The 5,000-nt window shown below is 60.8% G+C and overlaps 1 non-coding gene across 1 annotated transcript; it reads left to right on the top strand.

Annotated features, from left to right (window-relative positions):
* Positions 1-4,593: 4,593 nt before the first annotated feature.
* On the top strand, positions 4,594-4,751 carry LOC132953424 (5.8S ribosomal RNA). The gene has a single exon (XR_009665633.1). It is a non-coding gene; the product is annotated as a 5.8S ribosomal RNA (ribosomal RNA).
* Positions 4,752-5,000: the final 249 nt, after the last annotated feature.

Raw genomic sequence — 5,000 nt, 5'->3', positions numbered from 1 at the left:
ACCGCGTGTGAAAATTCGATTTTTTTTTTTCACTCGACGTCCTCGGTTATTCGTCGGTGCCGGGGTGGTGCACATGACGGCAGCCCCGGCGATGTCCGTCGACACGATTTCGAATTCAACTTTTCGAACGTAGTTTTTCCGTGTGCAATAACTCGTTAACCGTTGGTTCGATCTCGACGTACCCGAGACGTGTTCACGTCGTACGTTCCGAGTACTATAGGACACCGGTGTCCGCGACATTTAAATCGGTAATCCTTTATCCGCGGCCGTACCGCTACGCACGGAGATAGACCGATATTTGATTTTCGCTTAACCGCTACGCACTGTGATTGACTGTATTCCGACGGCGGGGTCTCGGTCAACCGTTTTCACGGTTTGCCGGTGACATCGACCGTACCGTTCATCACGGGCAGACCGCAGAGTCGTTGTCCAGGGATATCCCCCTTTGCCGAAAACCTTTACCGCGTAGAATTTCTGCGCTGACCGCGACGTTACAGGGGTGATTACCGTCGCCGAGCTGCGCGCCCGCCGTACCGTCTCGTCGCACGGACCACCGTGTGTGAAAATTCGATTTTTTTTTTTCACTCGACGTCCTCGGTTATTCGTCGGTGCCGGGGTGGTGCACATGACGGCAGCCCCGGCGATGTCCGTCGACACGATTTCGAATTCAACTTTTCGAACGTAGTTTTTCCGTGTGCAATAACTCGTTAACCGTTGGTTCGATCTCGACGTACCCGAGACGTGTTCACGTCGTACGTTCCGAGTACTATAGGACACCGGTGTCCGCGACATTTAAATCGGTAATCCTTTATCCGCGGCCGTACCGCTACGCACGGATTTTGTGATTTTCGCCTAACCGCTACGCACGGTGATTGACGGATTTTCGATTCTCGGCTAACCGCTACGCACGGTGATGGCGAAGTTCCTTCGACTCGGGTGTACCACTACGCGTGAATACCCCCGTCGCACATTGTGAAACTCGAGATTTTGTAAATTTGTGAGCGACTCGGTCGTCGGCGTTCCGCCGGCGTCCGATCGCCAATCACGTACGACAGCAAAGCCACGGGCGACGCCGAAGCCGACGCGTCCATCGCCGCGCACCGGTCTGCCCCAGTCTTCGGAATGGTCAGCAATCCAGTGCCCTTCGATGGTATCCGTCCAAGTTTCGGCGACCGACCCATCTCGCACGCCGAGTGGCAAAACTCAACCGGCGTCGCAGGCCCGCCTTCCGGTGGGCCTCCGACGCGCAAATCGTTTTTTTCAAAAATCGATGACGACTCCCGTTACCGTTCCGCAAGTTACGAGCTCTCGACGCCAAAACATTCCCGCCGCGGCCGGCCATCGTCGCCGTGCCCGGCGGTCGCCGGGGCGAAGCCCCGGGACGACGGACTTCGCGTCGCGTCCCGGCTTCCCCCACGATCTCGGCTGGGGGCCGTTATAAACCTGGCGAGAGGCGCTAGCGCGGTAATTCTCCGTCCGCTGAAAACGGACGGCGTACGCGCTAACCCCGACTCTCGTCAACGCACGGGTCACGTCGCGTCGGGCGAGCGCTCGCTCTCCGCGTGTGTTCGGTCTACCGCACGCGACCGCCGCCGCAGTCGCCCCGCGTTCTGCGGGTGCTCAGTGCGGCGCTCGCGTCGACCGAAGCGCGCGGTTTACGGGCGCCCGTCCGCGCACGTATCCCACTCGAACCGCGGTCGGTCGTGCGCCGTGACCGTATACCGGTCACGGTCGTTTCGACCTTCCTCGGCGTCGGCTCGCCCACGGGCGGACCGGCGCTCGGACGCACGCGTCCCGAGACGAGTGTCCGCGTCGTCGTCGCCCCTTGGTCGGCGTCGCCGCGGGGATCCGTCACGGGACGCAGTTGTTGTAAAACCGAGATCCCTGGTTGATCCTGCCAGTAGTCATATGCTTGTCTCAAAGATTAAGCCATGCATGTCTCAGTGCAAGCCGCATTAAGGTGAAACCGCGAAAGGCTCATTAAATCAGTTGTGGTTCCTTAGATCGTACCCAAGTTACTTGGATAACTGTGGTAATTCTAGAGCTAATACATGCCGACAGAGTTCCGACCGTCGCGGCGCCCTCGGGCGTCGCTCGCGGGAGGAACGCTTTTATTAGATCAAAACCGGCCCGTCGCGGCGCGCTTCGTGCGCGTCCCGATCGCGGCCCGCGCAAAGACCTGGTGACTCTGAATAACTTCGAGCTGATCGCACGGTCTCCGTACCGGCGACGCATCTTTCAAATGTCTGCCTTATCAACTGTCGACGGTAGGTTCCATGCCTACCGTGGTGGTAACGGGTAACGGGGAATCAGGGTTCGATTCCGGAGAGGGAGCCTGAGAAACGGCTACCACATCCAAGGAAGGCAGCAGGCGCGCAAATTACCCACTCCCGGAACGGGGAGGTAGTGACGAAAAATAACGATACGGGACTCATCCGAGGCCCCGTAATCGGAATGAGAACACTTTAAAACCTTTAAACGAGGATCAATTGGAGGGCAAGTCTGGTGCCAGCAGCCGCGGTAATTCCAGCTCCAATAGCGTATATTAAAGTTGTTGCGGTTAAAAAGCTCGTAGTCGGATCTGTGTCTGGGCGGTGCCGGACCACCCTGGCGGTCCGTCGTGTCGCGGCCGGCCGTGTCGCGGGACCACGTGTCCCGTCGGCGCGGTCGTCGTCGCGCTCGTCAGCCGTCTCGGGGTGTTAGTTACCGGCACGTCGGCCGGACGTATTGTCGGCAGGCGGACACGTGTCTCGGGCTTCCGGCGCGCCGCGCGGCCACGCGTCGCGCGGCCGTCGGGGTTCGACGACGGCGGCCGCCTACTCCAATCTTGCTGCGCGGTGATCTTCACCGATTGCCGTCGGCGGGCCGACACGTTTACTTTGAACAAATTAGAGTGCTCAAAGCAGGCTCAAATCTGGCGGGGCGGCTTCACGGCCGTCTCGTCAAAAGGCCCTGAATACTGGTCGCATGGAATAATGGAACAAGACCTCGGTCCCGCGCATCTCCGCCCTTCGCGGGCGCGCGAAATCGCCCTCCGGGGCGTTTCCGTGCGCGGGCCGCCGGGCCGCGGGCGCCAGTCGCCCGCGCGTCCCGCCGGGCCGGTTTTCGGGACCGGAGGTAATGATCAACAGAGACGGGCGGGGGCATTCGTACCGAGACGTTAGAGGTGAAATTCTTGGATCGTCTCGAGACGAACTGACGCGAAAGCATTTGCCAAGTACGTTCTCGTATGATCAAGAACGAAAGTTAGAGGTTCGAAGGCGATCAGATACCGCCCTAGTTCTAACTGTAAACGATGCCAGCTAGCGATCCGCCGGCGTTTCATTAACGACCCGGCGGGCAGCTTCCGGGAAACCGAAGCTTTTCGGTTCCGGGGGAAGTATGATTGCAAAGTTGAAACTTAAAGGAATTGACGGAAGGGCACCACCAGGAGTGGAGCCTGCGGCTTAATTTGACTCAACACGGGAAACCTCACCAGGCCCGGACACCGGAAAGATTGACAGATTGAGAGCTCTTTCTTGATTCGGTGGGTGGTGGTGCATGGCCGTTCTTAGTTGGTGGAGCGATCTGTCTGGTTAATTCCGATAACGAACGAGACTCTGTCCTGCTAACTAGGCGGGTAACCCCGGGTCGGCGTGTGCGCGGCGCGGGCGGTTTCGGCCGTTCGTGTTCGCGTACCCGTCGGCTCGGCCCGGTATCCCCGAACGCGTTCGCCCGTCGTCCACGGCGGTCGTCGAGCGCGGCCGCGCCATCCGCGTCCCGGCGTGCGGCGGGCGTGTGTCGGCCGGGGGGCAACCTCCGGTCGGCGCGCGTCCGTCGTGCGTCGGGCTCCGTGGTGAAGCGCGCCGTGTTCGCGGCCGTCGCCGGCGGATCACGATACGTTACTAGGGCTACCGCCGGCTCCCAGGAGCTTAAACTCTTCTTAGAGGGACAGGCGGCGGACGAAAATAGCCGCACGAGACTGAGCGATAACAGGTCTGTGATGCCCTTAGATGTTCTGGGCCGCACGCGCGCTACACTGAAGGAATCAGCGTGTGTTAACATTCCTGGGCCGACAGGCTTCCGGGTAACCCGCTGAACCTCCTTCGTGCTTAGGGATCGTGGCTTGCAATTTTTCCACGTGAACGAGGAATTCCCAGTAAGCGCGAGTCATCAGCTCGCGTTGATTACGTCCCTGCCCTTTGTACACACCGCCCGTCGCTACTACCGATTGAACGGTCGCATTGAGGTCTTCGGAGTGGACGCGCGTTATTCGGCCCCCTCGGGGGCTGGGTCGTCGCGCGATCGCGAAGATGACCGAAATCGGCCGTTTAGAGGAAGTAAAAGTCGTAACAAGGTTTCCGTAGGTGAACCTGCGGAAGGATCATTAGAGACGGGCCCGCGGTACCGGCAGCACTTGCCGGTCTCGCGCGCGCCTAATCCGACCCCGTGGCCGCGTGCGCTCGCGACTAGCTCGCCGACCGCCCGCGCGCCGCGACCCCCGACCGAGCGTCGACCGAAAGATGGTTAACGTCGAAAGACCATACGGGCCCCGCCGTGCGTCCGCGCACGGCGCGTGGCCGGTAGAAGTTTCGTCGACAAAAAAAAACACCCGACCCCGAACAGCGGATCACTTGGCTCGTGGATCGATGAAGACCGCAGCTATCTGCGCGTCGTCGTGTAATCCGCAGGTTATACGAACATCGACCAGTCGAACGCACATTGCGGCCTCGGTGACCCGCGGGTCCCGGGCCACGCCTGTCTGAGGGTCGTATACCGGATACTCGGCCAGACCGATGCGCCGCCGGCAGGCGTCCGACGGCGGCGGCAGTCCTCCCGGGGACTGTCCGCCCGCCCGTCGGCCGCTCCGGTGGTGCGAGATTGGCGGTTCGACCGTGGAAAACCGCGCTCGCGCGGCCGCCTCCGGTCGTCCGCCCAAGTTGTGACGGCAAACAGTCACGGGTTCTCGCGTCGTCAAACGACGAGAGCGCGGCCGGGTCGGCTGAGAGTCCACGGACCTC

Source organism: Metopolophium dirhodum, unplaced genomic scaffold (genome assembly GCF_019925205.1).
Source record: "Metopolophium dirhodum isolate CAU unplaced genomic scaffold, ASM1992520v1 scaffold35, whole genome shotgun sequence".
NCBI lineage: Eukaryota > Metazoa > Arthropoda > Insecta > Hemiptera > Aphididae > Metopolophium > Metopolophium dirhodum.
The sequence above is the reverse complement of the archived record's forward strand: the minus strand, read 5'-3'. Positions and strand labels throughout refer to the sequence as shown.